This window comes from Perna viridis, chromosome 3 (genome assembly GCF_037379345.1).
Source record: "Perna viridis isolate PV_CMFRI_1.1 ecotype Kerala chromosome 3, ASM3737934v1, whole genome shotgun sequence".
Classification (NCBI taxonomy): domain Eukaryota; kingdom Metazoa; phylum Mollusca; class Bivalvia; order Mytilida; family Mytilidae; genus Perna; species Perna viridis.
The window spans coordinates 37,723,343-37,735,377 of record NC_142447.1 but is presented as its reverse complement, the minus strand read 5'-3'; positions in this window follow the sequence as shown (position 1 = coordinate 37,735,377).

Sequence of the window (12,035 nt, the reverse complement as noted above, 5' to 3'; positions counted from 1 at the left end):
AATCTTTAGAAACCGCAATAATTTGTATCTGCTATGTTTTAACTGACACATATATAAAGAAATCAAGGGATCCAAGATTCTAGCAGAAATCAAAAGAATGTAATCCAGGGACAAAGACCAGACACAGAAATCAGTCACTCAACAAAAAAAAACATAAAGTAACCAAAATAATACATACAAAGCAACAAAAGTAAATGAGCAACTCGGACTCCACTTAAAATTGGGAGAATGTACAAGGTGCACACGTAGGGTAAGATTACAGTGACTATTTCATTATAGATAAGTCGCAATACACAACACAACACCAAAGCGAACAATTGTGATTGAAAAGGCCAATATAAAATATGCTTTTTTATAATATATATAATATAAGTTTTTTCCTGCTAAGATTGAAAATTATTTGGTGTTGTTGGATTGTCATTGTTTTACGTTATGAATAGCTTGATTAATGGCAGGATGTCCTTTTATTTTTTTATTTTTTTTATTTTCTTTATTTTTTATTTTTTTTATGTCATTTTGTTTGAAGTTATCTTATTTATTATTAAAAATGTTCGCTAAATTTTAAGTACACGCACTTTAAACGGCAAGCAATTCAATGTTTCTCTTATCTGCAAATGAAAATTTTCGTTGATCAAACGAATCAACAGCTTTTTTTAAGTGGGAAAAACCGAGAGAGATCACTATTCTCAGTTGTAAAAAAAATTATAAGACTTGTGCAAATTTCCTAACATTTAGTTGATAGAAATCTCCACCGAGTCAAAGCTGTGGTATTAAAATATGTCACGGGTCAGTTATAAATATACTGTGCTGATCTCAAAAGGTCCGAAGTTCAATAAGTAGGGGACTATTGATAATAAAGAAAAAAGTTCTCTTCTTTGCCCAAAATTGTAGTTAGTAAAAAATCAGAATTCCCATGTTCGCCAGTTTTGCTTTAGGAAAAATCTTTCATCGGGGATTTTCCAAAGAAGCACTTTTAAAACTATTGCAATAATTGTTTAACACATTCTGTGTTTTAAAAAAAAAAACCAACTACAACAACAAACAAACACACACACACACACACACACAAACACATCTGCTACAAACATAAATATTTTTTTTTCATATCGGGTTTCTATAGTGGAGACAAACTATATTTTTTGTTTGTTTGGTTGTTTGTTTTTTTTCGCTTGTGTCTGCCTTAGGTACTTTTTTGTTTATTGTATAGGTTGAAATGTTATTATAATCATTATTTACTGTTTTTATCTTGTTTAGTTTAAACACAAATTAGAATTATTTGCTTTAAAGGGTAAACTGAAGTCTTTAAGTGCATATTTTGTAAAAAAACATATTCAGATTTCCATTCATTTAGATCGAAGATGAAAACTTCATAGACGTAAGATAATGTCATAAAACCGAACAACTTCGTTAAAATTAGGAATCCTTAAAGTTTTCCCATACATTAAGTGATTATCTGAGATCCCCTGTCACATACTGTAGTAATCAAGGGGGATAAACTTGTATCAATAATATCATAATTTACTAGATAAGTGTCGACGTTTTAGATGACGCTTACCAAATCACTTTGATAGTTGTAAATTGTGTTTAGATTTGGAATTTCCTGCGAATTAAGTGGCGATAGACTTGCTATTAAATGACACGATATTGATTACAACTCCCGTAAAGCGTCTTAATCGATTTGGGATAGGATACAAATGTCTTTATCACTACAATTTGTTGTGGAAATTAAAAGTCATTTGCTAATCCGACACTGGTGCTTAGTGAGTTCAATCAAAGTCTGGTAAGCACCTCCTGCATTGTTCTAATCAAAGCTATACGGCTTCTTGGTTTTAATATAGGGATTACCCAGGCTTCATAATGTTCTTCAGAATATGTGGTCATAATATCGCTAGTCCATCGTGGCTTTAACTAGTCTTCAAAAGTGGACCAATTGTCAACTAAAATTGATTTTAAACTACGCTTGAACAAATGAAATATGGTGCCCAATTGGGACAAAATGCGAATAAAAATTTGAAATCGAAATGGATGAAATTGCATTTGCTGCACACATTATTTATCCATTGATGATTATTACTGTAACACTTTGATATAGTAGTGACATTGGCCTTCAAGTTTGTTTTATGGACGGAAGGATGAATTAATACGACGCGTTAAGCAAATATTTTTAAGTTCATAAACCAACAAATGAGCTACTTGTACCTTATGCAAAGTGTACAATCTCTAAGAAAACAAAATAATAATAATACGTTTGTCTTAATTGCTAGAAATTAATAAGAAATGAAATATTTGATATTTAGGAGGGGGGAGACTAGGTTGATACAAAAATATGGATATGGATGAATAATTGGAAAAAATAAAAAGGCCGGATGCTGTTTTTTTTATTGGGAAAAATACAAGCAAATGCTAAAATTTCGAAAGTTAAATGATCAATGCTGAAGATAGAGAAGACGGCGAAAATCAACAAACAACGTATTTGTATGTAGAATATTAAATCAAACACTCACGCAACACAATAAAAAATAAATACCCCCCAAAAGACAAATAATAAATAAAAACGTTATATGTCATGGAGTAGTTCTCGCCGGCAAGTAATTATCACCTGCTGATTTTCCGTCCTTTTCTGTGAAACAAGTTCATTCCGAAAATTTAAGAAAAAAAACCAAATAACAGATTGTTGATATTTTCCTCTAAAATGAGCTTTCATGCAACGATTTTCATTGAGGAATAAAGTCTTGGTAAGTAGATTGGCGAGGATTGCTTCTGTCTTGAAAACGGTTCGATCTACTCTCTGACCAATATGTGTATTATACCAATAACTATCTGTTCATGTTATCTTTCCATGTTAAGAAGGGTAAACTTGACCTCTAGTTTAACGTAAGACCTATATTATCATTCACATAAATTTCTTATTACTGTTTATACTGAATTGACAGGTTTAGCAAGAACAAACCAAAAAAAATAATTCCTTTTTACAAAAAAAAATCTTGACTTCTTTTCAAAGGTAAGTCAGGACGAAGTCACGAGTACGAAATGCGTTGGTGGTAAGTATAGTGGTCGTGCGTTTCTTGGTAACCGAGTAAAGAGGCGAACAATAAGGATTTCTTTTGTCAGATTCGAAGCGATTAAATGTTATTCTTTAAGTGTTCTTTACAGACATGTGGAAGCTTACAGACTATTAAGATTGGCAGATAATTTCCTTTCACAATTAACTAAAAGTTTTAAAATTGATATAAACCTTAAAGTAATAAAAGATCTTACGATACTTGAATTTGGTCGTATTTCAATTACAAATATATATAGCTTGTACGTTTAATGCGGCTTTAGTATAAAAAAAAACTTATAGATTAATTCGGATACTTATAGTTTCCATAATATTCATCAAAGGCATTTAGAAAACAATTAACTGCACCGAAATTAGAACATTGGAATATTAGGTGTTCATAAGAATGGTGTCTAAGAATAAAGAAAATACAAAGATGGACTAAACTTGATATATTATATATCATACACATAGTTTGAAAGTTATGTAGAAATCCATGAATGCATATAATCTCTTAAGGTTCTTATAGAAAAATTAAAAAGTCTATCGACAAAAAATCGTCAGTTCAAAAAATGACAAGGCTGTCTGTAATGACATTGTTTAGTTATTCATTATTTTGAGTCATTTGTTTTGTTTCATACTGATAAGAATTACTGCAGGACAGTTTTTTTTTCAAAAACTGCATGGAAGTAAGTGATGAGCACAACTCATTTTTTTTTTAAAAATAGAACATAATGAAGAAAAAAGTGTTGTAAAGACGAGCCAATTATAACGACACGAGACTTGTCTAATAGTGCTTGATTTGTAATGGGATCTTAATAAAACGTTGTCATATTGTTTGCGTCTGCAACTATTGCCACTAGCACAAACTTTAAATGTAGTGAAACAATTTAACCATTTTAGGCAACCATCGAATCAATATTCCAAACAATTATCTTACTTGCCGCTAGTCACTCTAAATGCTGTAAGCTTTGATTGTTCATGAAAAACATATTTTATTCTCCCCATCAATAATCGCAAGTTGTCAAGAGTAGTTAACAGTTATTAACAATCGTTTTCAATTACTTATCGTGTGTTTTCATGATGGGTCTTTGATTTTCCCACGGGGAGCTTTGTCGGATCATAAGCTGGAATCGCTCATTAAAGAAATCATTACTTTGTGATCGGAGTAAAATGATTTTAAAGCAGCAAATTGCTTCTTGCATGCTATAAATGAATCATCCGAGGCAATTATTAGTTCTGTATCGGTGGACATGTTGGAATCAGTGATACTAATTAGTGTTTTAGACGCTAATAGCCTTACAGCGTTGGGGAGCGATAAGAAACTAATTCCATGTCCCAGGAACTATTTGTTTTCTAAACGTCTGTAAATGATTATATTAGGATATTGACATTATCGATAACCTTTCACAGTTCAATTTTCATCAATTCAGTTTATAGGCAAAATGTACCGGAATGTTTGTTAAAAGTTATTTTAATTTCGAGGATATGGATTTGCAATAGTTCAATGCATAAAGATCACCTATAAAGATATTTCTTTTAAGTAATAAAATCCCAACTGAAAGTCAGACAAAATATATGTACTGTTGTGTGAATATAGTATAACAAAAAATCTACTTCAGGGGGAGTGGTCAAATGATTTCTCCACGCGTATATAACCACTTCAATGGTCTCGTGGGAGAGTGTTAGCCTCGGTGGTCTTGTGGGAGCGTGTTTGTCTCGAGTACGGAAGACTATTGGTTTGATTCCTGGTCGGAACATACTAATTAAAATTAGTAGTCACTGCTTCTCTGGTAAACAAGCGGCATGACAATTAATTTGTTGGCTTGGAATTAGAATCATGTGTCTAATAGGGGTAATATGCCTGCCTGTGAAACTGTCACTTACGTGTGCTGATCCATTAGGTATCCGACTCAGCGTGTCGGACAAAACAAAGCAAGGTCTATTCGACTGGTCGAGAATTTTGGTCCTAAATTTATGACATCTTCAATCGCATAGGGTGCATAACTGCAATCAGTCCATCCATCCACTCGTAATTGTAAAAAAAGGTTGAATTAAAAGTGTAATTTATGTTTCCTTGACTTGCTTACTGTATATTCCAAGAACTCCCTGTGCACGTATTCCAATTCCCGCCTCAAATTCTTAATTCAAACATTTACAAGAAAATGTATGGAATTCGTTTACATAATTATCTAATAATTTAGGTGGGTATTTTTGTTCTATATGGAGGATTTCTTTTGATGTTTTTGTAAGTTTATTTGTGATATAACTTGCTATATTTTTATGCTCCTTATTGAAGGTATTCCTTGGCTTAGTTTTCTAAAAAAAATATAATATGGATTATTATGTTGTAATTCACAAAAGATGATGCTGAACGCAATCTAGCTGTCTGATAGACGCTTTAACCTGTCTCTGATAATTTGAATATTCTATTGTATAAAAGATTTAACCGTCACATTATATCGAACAATTTTATCATTTTCTTACATAGGTCAATAACGAGGGGCCAATAAAGGATAATTGATTGTTGCTAGCCACAGTCATACAAGGTTTAGCATGTACATCTAATTGATATAAACATGTATTTCTCTGTACAAACAAACAAGTAGTTTTCCATTCTATTATGTAGGGCTTATTACTCTGGCAACTTAAACTGACATGAATGCTTCCATATTTTTAATAATCACCAAAATACCAGTCTTAATAGATTTCGTCTGAATCATTTGTTTCGTTTATTAATAACGCATTTCTATTCTATGTGGTATTGTAAGAGACCAACTATCTCATGACAAATTGGCTATTATCTCGAACTAAAACCACAGAATAAATTAATAAAACCGCTAAATGTTTGATATTTTGTAATTGACCACTTATCAAACGTTATGCGGGTGAATTCCTCTTTTTCCAATGGCTACACGACCCGAAATTTGTAATTAAAGAAATCCCCTCAACAACCATAGAAATTAATTGCAGCTTTACAAAGACAAAATACATTCATCTCCCACAGAAAATGACATTCATGCAAATACTATTGACAAATATTTCTCATCAATACTTCTATAGCCATGATATTGTTATGAGAGATGCAATTGAATTTACTTTTCTACGTCTTTTAGGTCGTTAAATGAAAAGTTTAAGATTTGTATAGACGGAATTTTGGTAGATATAATCTTGCACTTAATATATTTTTATTGTGATGCATATTTTTGCCTTGATTATATCTTGTATTGGGTCTTATTCTATGCCTTTTATGGACAAGTCTTGATTCAGAACTAACCTTTTAATTTCTAAATTGAATCAAATACTGTGTTAACTGAAATGGCAGAAAGTCGCAGCTAAAACAATACCAAAAAATAAGTGCACTGAAATCAGAAAGAAAAGAGTTCCGATATCTCTAAAGACAAATATGCTAAATTCAAAAGACCATGCGACCAGTGTGCTGGAATCTCAAAAAAAGTGGCGCTAAAATTTCAAAGACAAGTGTACTGAAATCTCAAGGATTATGACACTTAAATCTTAAAGACCCTGATTGAATTCCAAAACCGAGGTGCACTGAAATCTCAACATTGAATTTTTCGAGGATTTTTCATTAGACGAATTTACGCGATAGGTATATTTGATTGTTGCTGTATATATACATGGCCTGTTTGGAAACGCTTAATGAATCGCGAGGCGATTTATAAACGTGCACAAATCATTCAAAAGGTATAGCTACGCAAGCATAACTTTTGTCAAAAATTAGAAACAATCCTTAAAATTCATTTTTTAACCTATTCCCGTCCTAATTCAGCTTAGATCCTTAATCACAACGTAATTTAGATTGAAATAACATGAATCGCGGACATTAATGACGTCACTGTATCAAATTAGTTTATGAAGAGAAAACTTCTACACCCAAATGAGAACCAGTCAACAGAAGGATTATTACAAATCAAATTAAATTATTTGGATATAAAGTAATTGCAAATGTTTGACACATATGAAATATACTCTCACAAATTTTCAGAAATTAAGGATTTCATATTCACTCTTAAATTAGTATTGACCAATCAGATTACTCGAAATTCGATATTTGAGAAAAGAATTAATCAAATTCTCAGTGTGATGTTTTTTTTAACAGAACTAAAACAGTCCCAACTTGTATCATACAGTATATCTTTTATAAAAATTAGCAGTGTTACAAATTTCAAAATCCCTAAAACCCTTAGTCATCATTGTGTTGCACAATATGAATTTGATTATAATATTGCTGATGAGAGGTTACTCATTTACTTTTGTTACTTTGTATGTATGATTTTAGTTACTTATGTTCTTTGTTGTGTATGTCCGTTTTCCATGTCTGCTTTTTGTCCCTGGATTACATTATTTTGATTACCGCTATAACCTTGGTTCCCTTGATTACTCTTTCATTTTTCTTACTTTTTTGGAGTAACGATGTATAATGTTTTTGTGTTGAGATTTTAACTGAGTATGAGGAGTACAAAGAGTTGAAAAATCATAAGTTTTAATACTATTGTGTTCAGAATTTCTAAGAATCCACACTGAGTTAATACCACTACGGGAGTAACAAGTGTCGTGGTAGGACTGGATGTCTTTTGACATCTGTGAGTATTGATGTAAAAAGTTTTGAAGGAGATTTGGTGGTACATTCAGATCCAGCTATGTAGCGTTGTTTGTATGGATTCTTTAGGAGTTTAGAAATCCAGAACAAGACGATGGATCACAGTCATCATCTTTGGTAGAGAGACCAAAAGAGGATAGCACAGATTTATGGTTTTCCACTATCTCTTCTTTGGAGAGTGTGGTATCAGTATAGGTCTTATTACTGCTATTATTTTCTACGTCTACATCTGATAACAATCATTGGATGTAATACATTTTGCAGATAAAGACAATGCTGTTTTAGGCTTTGTCGGCTGGTACGACAACATATTTGTCATGTATAGTAGACAATGTTTTTGCTACAGCGGGGTCTTTGAAAACAGATGTAACATTGACACCCATTGACCTAGTCAAAACTTTCATACGTTTCAAAATTAAAGCCTTAACCCACTCTGACAGAGAATTAATATGTTCTTGTTCTCGTTTTATCCATTTTCTTGCGTAGTCCTCCACGGTATCCATAAGAACTAATATGGATAAGAATAAAAATTAAGTTTGATCTGAGAGGTAAGTTGGTTAATTTACATTTTTTTTGCAATAGTCTTTGATAGTTTTATTTTTTAACCTTATCGCACAAGTTTTCAATCGTCGGTAATATAACATGCTTAATGTTATTTTTCCATTACATTGACATTTAGTCATTTCCAACACTTTATTACCTTAAGCACATATAATTTTCTTTTTATATTCCGTATATGAAAATATAAAAAAAATCCTAAAAACTACCTAATTGTTCAATTTCCTGTCACTTCTAGCTAAAATAATGATTGTAATGAACATGTTCAGTAAAAAATATAGCCAAGGCAAACAAACAATGTCTACTTAAATTTATCTAATCATATTTTGACCATATCAAAATTTAAAACACAATTTGCTTAACTCAGTAAATAAATGCGTCGTAGTAGACTGTCGTAAAACATCAAAGCAATTCTAGTGTTGACTAGGACACTTAGTTTTTGTGAGTTGAGGTGGACACATTTTGTCTATCTCAACGAAAAAAATGTCGATGTAGACATTTTATGTCTAACTCAACCCAAAAAGCGTTGACATAGACATTTTTTCACTAATTCAAACTAAACAAATGTTGTCATAGCCAAACAATGTCTAATTAAACATTTCATTTTGTTTAGGGAAAAAATGACTGATGCTACACTTTTTCAGCCCAATTTAGTCAAGAGTTGCTCTTTTTTTCCCGAAAAATGTTTAATAATGTATTTGCTAAATTCCCATTGCTCTTTGAAATTGACATAAGAAAACGAATTGTTTCTAACTGCGTTTATTATATCTTGTTATAACATTCAAATTGTGACTAATGGAATGTGTTAATTCAATAGTTATAGTGGAGTCCGAGTTGCTCATTTGCTTTTGTTACTTTGTTTGTATGATTTTAGTTACTTTATGTTCTTTGTTGTGTATGTCTGTTTTCCATGTCTGGTCTTTGTCCCTGGATTACATTCTTTTGATTACCGCTATTACCTTGGTTCCCTTGATTACTCAAAATATTACAGATTCTTATTTTGAGCATCTACCGTGTTGTAATTTTTCTACACATTGTCATTTGGTACTCTTTGTTTCATGTGTTTTAGCGTGTGTGGAACGTGCAGCACGCAGCGATGTATCTTAAAAACACTTCTAGAGCTATAGAAAAGAAAACAAGTCTTATCAATACTGAAATTCATACTGCAAAAACCTGAACAAGCTTGATAATTTTTCATGATTTGTCAGAAGCCATGACAAGATAGATATTGAATTAATGAAATTTAATTGTGTTATCTTTATTATCAGTTGTAATATATACTGAATTGTAGCCACGCGAATCTACGATATTATAGCCTTGCACGTGGTCAAACTATGGAGGCAGTATGTAACATAAAGAGTATCATTCTTCGTGCAGAGAACGGAAATCATGAAAATACACCATCGTATTTCTTAATTGCCGAGCCATTATTCAATAAATATAACATATAAACAGGGCTATTTAGATAAATAAGTAATACGATTACCGTAAAAACTAAAGCGATTTTGTTTGAGTTATCAGATAGATGCTAATTATCAGGTAATGGGGGCTAGAATAACTCTAGACACGCATAATTTGCTTTATATTGGCTAGCTGCAAAAACACCCGAATCTTTATAATCAGTTATTTTCGGAAAGGTTTTATGGCCGTCTCCCTCGTAGGAACTCTTCTTTAATGGAAAACACTTTTCGTATTCGCATCCGGTTTGAGTGTCGAACTTAATCATCACGCAATATATTTGGATCCAAATCATTTAGTAAGTTTAAATACTTGTCTGAAATCTAAATTGCCCGAGACACAATAACGAAATAAGCGAGTGATCAATGCCAGAGTATTTCCCCATAATCAGATGGTGCGATGTAAGCGGAAATGACTGCCTTTATGGTCACGGTATTAATATGAAGATTTCATGTAGTCTGAAATACTTAATTATCAAAAGGAAAATTGTTTAAAGTGAAGACTAAAACAATGATATTAGCTCTAATGAAGACGTAATCTTCCTTATGACCTATTTAACGTATTAAAAGCTCGCAAATGACTGTTAATCACGTAAGGAGCTAATAATCGACGCATTTAGCGAGAAATTGTGAAAAGGTTAACTCTCTTAAAACTGATCATTTAATTTTTTTGTTTAGATTAAAAGAGATTTAATGTTTTGTTCACTTTAACTGTTTAATTGAAACCGCAATTAATTAAAATTGAGTGTATAATAAAAACTGCGTTAAAGTTTGTCTGTCACGGTTTTTTGAATATTTGTACTGGGAATGATCACATCATTTTAAGTTAACACGAACATTCTCTTTAGATTGATGGTTAGATACTGCTTAGTTTGTTCGTAATTAGCTGCAGATAGTTTTGTAGGAACTCATGTGAAGCATTCGATTGTATCATAAACGTTGAAATGGACTATTAATTAAACCATCGGAGTTATTACTCTGCGATCCGACAGCAATGAAGGTCATGCAAACGCTATGTTTGAAATCCCTCAAGTAAGATAAGATATCAAACTGCTATTTAATAAAAGAACATAATTTTAGAGAATCGTATGCATTTCTGTAGTCATCATTCGTCAGTATAGGTTGATTTAAACACTTCTGAAATTACTTCAGGAATGACTGCTGTATTTTTTCGGTCAATGAAGAAATGACCTCAATCACGTGGTAATCACATGGTGCATACTAAATAGCCAGCTAATTCAAAGTGTGAACCCCAGGCATTGACGTTATTTCAAATAGAGCAAAAAAAGTATAACAGTCGTTCATTATAATTTAATTTAAATACCTAAATTCATTGAGTAAATCATTAAACAGTTTGATGACTCACAATTATTACAAAATTTGGTCTATGAGATAATAAACGAAATTATTTATCCAATCAGAAACGTGCTATTTCTGAAATTAAATCTTTGCCAAATAAGGATGCTTATAAGGAATAACTTTTTATGCGTATAACATCGGTCCAAGTAATAACACCAAGACATAAATGAAATTTCAACTCAGCGGATGTCACGAGTCAATTGTGACAAAATCATTTAGAACGAATGAAAACAAACAAAATGTGCTTATCTTGAGATGTCTATAACGTCCTAGGAGGAAATTTAAAGAAACCGAAGCCATTTAAAAAATAAAATTCAAAAGGTAAAAATAAAGCTGAAAAACTCGACCGAAACCGAAATAAGAATGGCCAATATATGGATATTGGAATAATGCACGAAATTTGAACGTACACCCTGAGCTTGATCAACTTAACAAAACTCTCAAGCAAGAACCGAGATTGTAGCCTCGCTAAAGAACATGAAATCCTACCGTTTCTCTTGCTTGCACTTTCAGTGGCTTTTTTTTTCATAAACGCTCTCTTTTAAATGTATAATAAGAAATAGTAGTAAGCTGGAGTTACACTACCCGAAAATGCAGTGGACTAGAAAATTTAATACACCCTTTCGTGACTTCAATGTTGTCTAACTTGATAGAGCCTCTTTGCCTCGAAATTGATATCACCCCTTAAAATAATCTTCACCTGCTTGTCGTTTCTATGTGTTGTCATAAGGACAGTTTGCTCTATAGTTTTGTATTCGGTATTATTACTGAACATGACACCAGCAGCATAGATTGTGTTTTGTGAAAAAAAAAACAGACGACAGTGGTGGATCCAGAAAAAAACTTTGCGTGGCCCCTGGCTTGATTATTTTCATCCCCGAGTCATTGTAAAATTGTAAAATTGAATCCCCACTAAGGGTGTGTTAATGAGTCATCTATAATATAACCTCTTGAAAGCAAGTTTTAGTCTATTTAAAAATACAAAACTGCACATTTAACA